Genomic DNA, 10,945 nt, shown 5'->3' on the forward strand with positions numbered 1-10,945 from the left:
TTTTAGCCAATAAAATCCCTGGTGCAATTAGTAAAAAGAGGTTCGTTTGTAGTGGGGTCCATTCTCCTCCTATGCTGCTCCAGACCAAGACCAACCCCGATTCTTGAGAAGGATGAATAAGCACTTACCTGCAACACTGCCATGTCAGAAGCAGCAAGGTATAAAAAACCACAACACAAGCATCATCCTCCCCCCAACACGAACTATCATTTTCATTATTCCTCTCATAGTTTCATTCAATAGTAAATAAAAAAAATCATCTGAAGAATAGAAGATAAACGAAACTGATCCTAAAAGAACTCTTTAAGGCTCTTTACATCAAAAGATACCATTACATTCATGGTAAAAAAGATGAATTAGCAGTGGCAGCTGATGTGTCAATTTGTTGTGAGGACGCAAGATACCAAGAGGGTCCACTACCAGATCAGGATGTAATGGATCTACCTTCCCCATAGCGAGAAGGGCATGGGGCGCACTGCAACAAATTTAAATAGTCATTTAAACAAATGTACATATTTCATTTCTTCTCCAACATAAGAGAAATAGAAAAGCAGAGGAAAAGAGGGCAGGAGCACGAAAGACCTTCCTGGAACTGAATTGAAGTCCCCACACACCAACATTGGAATGTCTGCACTGGCAGCAATTTTCTCCAACCCCTTCAAAAGAGTATGTACCTAATTTGACAAAAAAGATCAATCAGAATCATTCTTTTCAGTAAAAGCAAAAGAGTTAAACTAAAAATTAACATCCACTAATATAAGAAGAATAAAAAATAAAAAATAAAAACCTACCAAAGCTTGACATCCTTTAACTCATGATGGACATTTACATGTGTATTTGCCTGAATGCCCAAATCAGACACATCAAAAGAAAGACAGTTAAAAATATGATACAAAAGGCAATCCTGCATGAATAAGATGAATAACCAGGGGGGGGGGGGGGGGGGGGGGGGGGGGGGGGGGGGGGGGGGAGGGGGGGGGGGTGGCGGGGGAAAGAAAAAATGGGAAAGGGAGGAACAAAGTTTCACCAATTGCCCACATCAATTTTTTGCAAGTGATGGGGCATTGTCATACAAGTCCACATATATTCCATGTTAGTTAAAACATAAAAGTAACATGAAAATATTGGAAAAGAGATTAAAAAAAAGAGAGAGAACAAGAAGAAGAAGATGAAAATATCACACATCCAGATCATTAGCAGTTGTAATACAACCATCAAAAACAAGTTCTTCATTGACCGTGGCAGTATGTAACTATTGTACCATGAGTGTTTGATCTGAGATGGCGACGGAGGCATAATCCTGTAATCAATAAATTACCAAAGAGATAACACAACTGACTATAGTGGCACAATTCCGTTTAGTAATAGTCCTCAGGAAGCGGAAAGTCCAAAATCAACTACGTAAAATAAGACGCACCCGCCACCAAATCAGGAGACAAATGCTACATATATTACAGGAGTAAATCTTCCATCAGCAAATACATGACAATCATAAAAATTGGTTCAATTTCAGAGAACATAATAGCAGCATGGATGAGTAGAAGAAATAGAAAGATTTAATACCACACAGAGAAGCTGCCTTTTTCCAGGGTTATCAGGTCCTTGATTACTAAACTTTGCTTCCAGAACCACTATCAATGCAACATTATCCTATAAAAAAAATTAGATTATGTCATGGTTTATACGCCGAGATAAATGCAAAAGATCAAACCAGAAAACAATGTTTTCGAGGTAAAACCATAATTGGGCTACCTTAACCGACCGATTCAAAGCAGTTTTCTTTTGAGAACTTGGAACCAGAGCCTCAGTCAATGACTGAGCAGCCTTATTAAATTCAACCTGAAAACAAGCAGGACATCTGGATATGCGTAAAGATCAAAGAAAAAATATTACCATACAAGTAGCAAACTTCTACCTCGTATTTTTTGACATGTGTAAATCTCTCTACGGAAAAATGTTGCACAACCATCAATTGTATGAGGGTTTCCAGTGTAGACCTGCGCCCCCCATCCAGAAATTAGTTAACTAGAAATATGTTCGCTCGCATAACCACATAGAAATATGCCATGATAAAAAAAAAACAAATAAGTTCTATAACAACCTCATTTGTTTTCCTCTTGTATAAAGCTTGGTAACCATGCTTTTCCAGTTCTGGGGAAAAAAATTCGTCAAAATGATCACTTTGGACCTGAAAAAAGGGATCACCATTTAGTTGTCGATAGAGGCATGCTCAGCCTATATAGAGCTAACAAAAAGCTAAAGGTAAATTTACTCCACAAATTACAAGGTCAATCAAGTTGCCAAAGTTGTGAAAAAAATCTAATGAACAAGGGACTGGCATGTATGAACACTTCATTTTTTATTTTTTGTCTTCATTTATCATTCTTTTCCTAAGGTCTACGTACATCCCACTAGTCCTCGCCACCTACTGTGGGAGCCTTGTGCACAAGGATTTTACATTTTGTTTTATTATTCTTTTCCTACGGACTCATTCTACTGTGTTCAATATTATCCTCACTATTCTGCGTCGACCACACCAAACTCAGGATAGTTGCCACCATCGCTCATCCACTATCACCAATTTTGTAAGCAATGCATCATCCCAACAAAAGAAAGTCAAAATATTAGTAGCAATGCAGTAACACATCTAAGCACCCATTTTTACATGCATTTGCTAAATAAGTTATCTGCAAATAGAAGCATCAAAGAAAATCTATCAAAATTCTAAAAAAAATATAATGTTGAGGAAAACCAGTACAATCATTGAATTAAAGTTTTTAAAAAGAAAAATTAAAAGGACTTATAGGGCAAAAGGTTTTGGCCACAAAATAGTTTGTTGTGAGCTCCATATCAAGTAAAGTTTGGATATAAATTGCAGATAAACTATTCGACATTTGTTGTTTAGAATCTTGTTTATAGAGTACCAAAGATCAAAATAACATATATCAACCATCTATAAGTAATATAAGATGGGAGGCATGTCTGTGTAATTGCTGGCGAGTTCCTTCATTTTTCCAAAGTCGCGCGCGTTTGTTTTGTTATCTTTATGGGACCCACATCCTAATGTCCATTTTCACGTGCGACCCACATCTTCATGTCCATTTTCACGTCTTGCTTCTTGAAGACACCTGTTACAGTGTGTTCTCGCATGCAGAGAGGGATTTCATGGTGGGGTTGTTAATTGCACAGTTTGGTGGTCGGATGTCGCATCCGGTCTCTTTTCTCGATTTTCATTGGGTTGTTGGGGCGGTGTTGCTGTTGATCATGTTCTTCCGGCTTGGGTATTTGGATTTCCCGTGTTTTTCCATCCTCGTGGGCTTTCTCTGTTCTCGATTTCAGTTTAGTTGTGCAGGTTTTTTCTTGGCTTCTTGCTGCGTTGCTCTGTGTTGTGATTTTTACTTTTGATTTTCTATGTTCTCGATTTGCTCTTGCTCTGTGGCGTTCTATTTTTTTGGGGATTTTCCTGATTTTCTGCTTTGGTTTGATTGCGCGTGTGCAGCAGGGGGAAGTCGAACAGGGTGACGTCGTGCTTGCTGGTTGGTTATAGTCAGGTTAGTTCTTCTTCTTCTTGCATGCATGTATTGTTTCGTGGATTTTTCCTCACACTGGTTGATTTGTTGTGGTTTGTTGATTTGTGGTCGGTTTATGGAGTTTTGTTCTATCCTGTTGTTTGATTACATGTTTTGGTTGCTGTCATGGTTTAGTTGTGCACTAATTGGTGGCTTGATGCCGATTTCTTCCTCCTTAGCTATTGTGATGATTTGCTTGTGCACTTCTTGCTGGCTTAGTGACTATTTGAGGTGTCTTATGCTGTGTGTGTCTCTCTTTATGATTCCTTTGCCTGAGTACAGTTGTGATTTGTTCTTTGGTTTAATGGGTTGTGTTCTTCACTGCTGGGGAATTTTCGAGGTGAGATATTTGTTCTGAGTTTGGTGAGTGGGCTGCCTGTCTTTGTGGTTGCTTCTTATGTTTTGTGTTTTGATATTTTGTGCTGCTTTAGTATGGAGATTGGTGAGAGTAGCAAGAGAAATAGGTGTGAGCGGAGGAATATTCTCAGGGATCATGCAAGGAAGAGGAGTAGGAGATCTGTTGATGATGTTGGTGTGTCATCTACTGCGGTTTTGCCGCCGAAAAACGCTGTTGATATTTTGTATCTTGGGAGTCCAGATTTAGCATGTGAATTTTGTGGTGCAATTTTCTGGCATGCCGAACGATTAAAGTCTAATTCTTCAAGGAGGCCAACCTTCTCTATCTGTTGTCGAGGTGGGAAGATTAAACTTCCGTTGTTGAGAGCAACACCTCCATTACTTGATGAATTACTTGATTGTGAGGGATCTTCAACAAGTAAAAAATTCCAGAAAAATATAAGAATCTACAATGCCATGTTCGCATTTACTTCTCTTGGTGGGAAAATTGATCATGCAATCAATGATTCATCAGGTCCATATGTTTTTAGGTTGTGCGGCCAGAATTATCATAGGATAGGATCTTTGCTTCCAGCAACTGGGGAGACTCCAAAATTTGCACAGTTATATATACATGATACTAATCATGAGGTGTTCAATAGAATGATGGTTGCTGGCTCACATGATAATCAATCAATAGATCAAGGTATAGTGGGACAATTGATTATTATGCTGGATGATCTCAATCAAGTTGCAAAAGCTTTTCGGATGGCGAGAGATAGATTGAATGAGGATGAAGTTAGACCTGTCAAGTTGAGGTTGTGTTCAAGGAGACAAAGTGATGGTGTGGAGTATGATGCCCCTGTTTCTCAGGAAATTGCTGGATTGATAGTGGGTGATTTTGGCGGTGCATCGGAGCATAGAGATATTATTGTTGAGCACAAGGTCGAAGGCTTGAAGCGCATAGATGAATTCCACCCAAGTTTCATGGCGATGCAATATCCTCTTCTATTCCCTTATGGTGAGGATGGCTATGCTAGGGATCTTAAATATCACGATGTCATGTGTGGAAGACCTACTGAGAGAACATGCGTGACAATGAGGGAATACTATTCATATAGATTACAACAGAGGTATAATGAAGGAAAAACATTGATTAGAGGTGGGAGATTATTCCAGCAATACATAGTGGATGCATACTCATGTGTGGAGGAGCAAAGATTACATTTCATACGATTTAACCAGAAAAAACTAAGGTCAGAGCAATATCAAGGTGTGTGCGATGCATTTGCAAGTGGGGATATTGATGGCAATGGTATTGGCAAGCGTATTTTGTTGCCATCGAGTTTTACTAGAGGTCCACGTTACATGATACAAAATTATTATGATGCTATGGGTTTGTGTAAATTTTATGGTTATCCAGATTTTTTTGTGACATTCACTTGCAACTCTCAGTGGCCTGAGATTACTAATGCCCTTAAACTTATACCTGGAAAAAGAATAGAAGATAGGGCTGATATTATAACAAGAGTGTTCAAAATGAAACTTGATTGTTTTTTATCTGACATTCGATCTGGTAAATACCTTGGTGAGGTTGCTGCTGTAGTCTATACCGTTGAATTCCAGAAACGTGGTTTGCCGCATGTTCACATGGTTATCTGGTGTTGTGCAAATGATAAATGTCAAATACCTGCTGATATTGATCGATTGATATGTGCTGAAATCCCAGATGAATTTCAGGAGCCGGAATTATTTGAGGCAGTCAAGAAATTTATGCTTCATAGTCCCTGTGGTGCAAACAGGGTTTCATCTCCTTGCATGTCTCAGGGTAGATGCACAAAGCATTTGTCTTTTGGTGAGTTTATTGGTTTGAGTTGCTTCATTTCCTTCTTATAAGGGTATAAATTTTATTGAGAGGGTAACAGATGAAGGATTTATAACTGATGACTTTGGTTAGGTTGCAATTTGTTCTGCGTACCATCAAATATTTGGCAGTTTAGCTTCCTTTTGAAATGGTTTGGTCCTTGCTACCTGATGCGGTGTTTAATGGATGTAAACCAATCTTATTGTGTTATGAGCTATATTGCTACTTTGGATGTTGCTATGGAATCTAATCAGATGTGAGGAGAGTGCTTTGAAGGTATGATTTAAATTTTCAACTTGAGCTACTATTTAGTGTTGTAATTCTCATTTGTGTTTACATGTTCTGTCTCGTGGTATCCTGCTTCAGTCCCATTACGAAACTTTATTAGGTTAGCTATGCACTTTACATGTTTCTAACAATTCACTTATTGTTGTCTTCTTAGAAACTAATATCAATGACTCATGGGGGACTTCAGGTATACTCCATGGTTGAACGAGGAATTGGATAATTGGAATTGTCAGTTTATAATGCATCTCATCTTACATCTAGCAAGCAATAACAGGTAATTATTATCCTACTGAATTATGTATAACTATAGTAATTGAAGGAATGTGGATTTTACTCAGTCATACAAGGCCAATGTGAAGTTATGATCTTTTGGCTGACTTACATTTTTGTGCAGAAAGATGCTAATGACTGAATTTCATTCATGAAGAAACTTTAGTAACATTTATGTGAGTATCTTGATGAAAAGTCCAAACACGGAAACACCAACAACGTATGACTTTCGAGGGACCAAAGTGGGTTTCGTCTTGGGTGTTCACATGAGCTCCATTGTTATTTTGGTTAATAGTTTATACCTTTATAATGTAAGATATGATTCTAATGTAGGATATGAGTGCAATGTTTTGACAGTACTAATATGAAGATGTCTTGCTATTCTAGGACTATTACTTAGCACCATCATTGCGGAAGGTTATTATTAAAACATTTTATATGTAATTTTTAATTCATTATTGACAGTTTATTAAACTATTATACATATCATTCTTCCAATTGCAAACAAACAGAGTGGTAGCATCTTTAAGTGTTACTGGATCGAACCATCAAGTAGACACAAAACTTAGCAATCTTTCTCACCAGAAGACTATATACATCTGTCGTAAATTTTTAAATTCTTTTCCATGCAGAACAATAATAACAAATCTTGAAACATACATTTTCTCACCGACAAATACAAAAGAAATTCACCCGCGCGAAGCGCGCGGGTGAAGAGCTCGTAAACTTAAAAGTGCAATCTTTCACCTCCTGAAGACAAACGATGTCCACACGATAACCAACAATTTCACGCAACAAATTCTGTCTGCGATATGGCCAAGAGAGAGCCCAAGAAGGGCAATAACTGTATGCCTCGCTTATGGCATACGCATCAGACAAAATGTTATATGAGAGCACTGTAAAAGTTTCTAATGAAGAAATACGGCCATCTGAATCCAAATGACCCAGCACATCAACTCCACTGACCAGGATCAAGTGACGCGGACTAGGAGAAGGAGCCGGAATGACACGAGAGATTAATATAGTGTTGACATATCCAACGGGCAATTTAGTTTCTACATCCACTACAACACACTCAAACTTGAGGACATGGCCAATATCATCAGCACTTGGGGTATATGTTTTAGAATGTCCAACTTCAAACCAAGTTTCACTACCATTCTTTTGTGGAACAGCTGAAGGATACAAAGCTGTAGAGCCATTGGTCAAACTAGTGCCAGATGCAGAACCAGATAAACTGTAACTGATAGAAGAACCACTATTAAAACGCCCAAACATCTCTTCTTCCTCATTTGCAGCACTGGCAGGACGGTCATGCAGAGTATGATGATACTGCCATGCATCTGAGAAACACTTGGGAGAACAATGGTAACGTTTCGCAACAGGTACTTTGGCCTTAATACAACCTAGACATTGCAACGTGGCTTGCTCGGATGGATGTACACTACAGATAGCAACTTTTTTATCACTCTGAATACGATACCTGCACAGCAAATCCAAATAGAGCAAGTTTGTCTCATATCAAGTGCTGCAAAGGAAAGTCTGAAGTCTGAACCAGTGTTGTAAGTCATTCAGTTATTAAGCTACACGTATGAAAAGTTCTATCAGGGACAACACATTCGTTATACACACTAATGACTCAATTATTTTCTAAAGCAGAACGACTCAGACCCATAATTCTCGAATCAACAGCCTTAAACTGTTCAACACAATCATCTAATCATTACAATGGCCATAAAAAAGCTGAATACGATCTTCTCAAGTTAAGTTTGATACACGAACTAAGAAAACACCTTATGACTTGCGCCAAAGCATGTAATCAAACCTAGATCATATTAGACCTCTTTGATAATACAGTAAAAACTCAATTGTACAAGACTACAAGCAGTTTGGATTGAACTCACACAATGGACATTTCTGAAATCATTATAGATAAATATACATCTAATGACTTATGAAGTGGCAAACTTTCTCACAGAAAATATTATTTTGTAAATGGTTTCATTTTTCTCACAGAATATATTATTTTCTAAATGGTTTCATTTCCTAGATTTAAAGAAGTGGGCATTCTTCCAAAGGATGTTGTTGATGGAACCAATGGGGTTTTCTTTCCTAGCATTATTATTTAGGTGTGATTTTTTTGCCACTGGGCACAGCATTTGCTTCCAAAACAACCCAGTGTCAGTGTCATCCCCGAGGTAGAGATCTCATAGGGATCTCAACCTTCCATAAACCACATAAGCTGGGTCATCAAAGCCACCTTAAACACATATCAAATTAACAGCAAAACATTTTCCGAGTGTCAAACGATTTTAATCCTATAGCATTCATAAAAAAAAGGTGATGATTTTAAACCTAAAACAATGAACAACTACAAGATGCTAATAACTCAAGGGTCAGTACCAACCAAAAGGAGGTAGTTTCACCCTCCTGATTAAAAGCACACTTAACATTCGATATACTTCACACCCCTAATCCTTATTCCAATGACAAAAAGATTAGAGAATATGCAAGGATTATTACAGGATAGCTCTATGGATGAACAAAATTTTCACATAGAAATGATGTATTATCAAATAACTCCATACCACTTTTCAAAGGACATCCTACAGAAACGGCTTTGCCAGCATTGAAATAATCTGGGAGAGAAGGTGGTGAGAAAGAGATATCTCATCTTCATTTAGCAGACAATTCCATCATCTTTTACCAAGCGAATCACCAACACCTACTACACTTAAGATGTTTGCTTATTCGCTTTGAAGCGGTCATGGGTTTAAAAGTAAACTTCATTAGAAGCGAGCTAATTCCTATTGGAAATTATGTGGGTGCGGCATCTTTGGCAAGCAAAATATCCTCTTCCAACGGACCAGCGCCTACCTCTCAGAGCTAAATGAGAAGGAAAAAGGAATTTGAGATCCAATAATTCTCAGATTTGATAAAAAGGGCTGCCCACTTAGAAAAGAAGTCACCTCTCAATCTCAAAAGCACAAAGGTTAGCAATTTTCAAATGAGCACTTTTCAGACTCCCAGTATAGTATGGCTATATTATATGTCAGCTTCTGTAGCTAAATTTTTGGAAGAGATTACATATTTACATGCTAAGGGCAAAGCAAGGCAAGAAATTTCAAAAACTAAACCGGTAAGTGTGAAACAGCCAAGCACCATATATGGAGATTTGTCTCTTTAACAAACCTCTTCTTTGCAAATGTTAATTATCCAGACTGCATTTCTATTAGCACTCAAAACATTTATGTCCTTCCACACATGGCAACATCAAGGAAAACCACTAAAATGACACCTCCAATAAAGACTAAAGAGGCGATATTGTAGACAAATTATACATTATTTGCCTTTCAGCATGGTGTAAATCACTAGGTTTTTGGCAAACCAATATTTCATGTCTCCAAAGTTAATTATGTAATCAAGATTGGAAGTTAAAAAAACCGCATATCATAGACAGTGAAGAAAAGTGCTGATACCATATAAGAATGGATGGGAAGTATGGGGGAAGGCAATACAAGAAAACAGATTCTAAAAAAGTACAGGAGCCAAACAATGACAAGAAGAATGAGGGAAACATTAGTAGCCAATCACACAAACTAAATGAACCACATAATTAACAGTCCATCAATGCACATCCTACTCAACAGTTCACTACAAAGATCACATCTAGTTATTAAAACGGGAACCACCAAACAACCACAAAGCAATCAAAGTACTAAATAATAGCCGATCAAGAAGAATACCCAAACCTAGGCAAACATTTAACATTACCCACCAATTTTATCTCAAGAAGAATGAGGGAAACATTAGTAGCCAATCACACAAACTAAATGAACCACATAATTAACAGTCCATCAATGCACATCCTACTCAACAGTTCACTACAAAGATCACATATATTTATTAAAACGGGAACCACCAAACAACCACAAAGCAATCAAAGTACTAAATAATATCCGATCAAGAAAAATACCCAAACCTAGGCAAACATTTAACATTACCCACCAATTGTATCTCAAGAAATGACGGTCAATTGGGGCTGACTAAGGAACATCTTCAGTAGTGGCAGTGTCGCTCATTCTTATCATGAAGATTTAAAACTTGAAAACTGAAAAATGCATGGAAATATAATGAAGCTACAAGAAACCGGTAGCACATTATGAAGCAAAGACTTCTGAACAGCAAAAAGCATTAAGCCTGCAAAGACCAATGCAACCAAAGATGTCAAAGTTATGGTGCGTTCTTAATCCAAAATATTCCAGACTGATACCTATGGGATGTGCCTCAAACTCGTTTCAGGACATTGAGCTGAAGACGTGTTCATACAAGTCCTAGGCACACAAAATATCATATTTATATTCTAGAAGTGTCTCAAAAATGAACACTAACCTGGACGACTTCAAAGAAGAACTTGCTTAAAATATTAACGTCATGCAATGATTTTTAATGGCTAAATCATACTTTATACCTTCAAAGTTTTACGTTTTTTTGGTTTATGTCCTTGAAGTTTAAAAGTTGTCTCAAATATCTTAATGTTTCAAAAAACAAGTCATTTCTATCCTCAAATCACTGTGCCAATGATTAATCGCCGGATTTTGCTTAGTTGGCCACCGGC

At 37.6% G+C, this 10,945-nt stretch overlaps 1 pseudogene; it reads right to left on the reverse strand.

The window, feature by feature from the left end:
- Positions 1–2: 2 nt before the first annotated feature.
- Positions 3–10,409, reverse strand: LOC119995650 (annotated as a pseudogene).
- Between the last annotated feature and the right edge of the window lie 536 nt (positions 10,410–10,945).

Source organism: Tripterygium wilfordii, chromosome 3 (genome assembly GCF_013401445.1).
Source record: "Tripterygium wilfordii isolate XIE 37 chromosome 3, ASM1340144v1, whole genome shotgun sequence".
NCBI lineage: Eukaryota > Viridiplantae > Streptophyta > Magnoliopsida > Celastrales > Celastraceae > Tripterygium > Tripterygium wilfordii.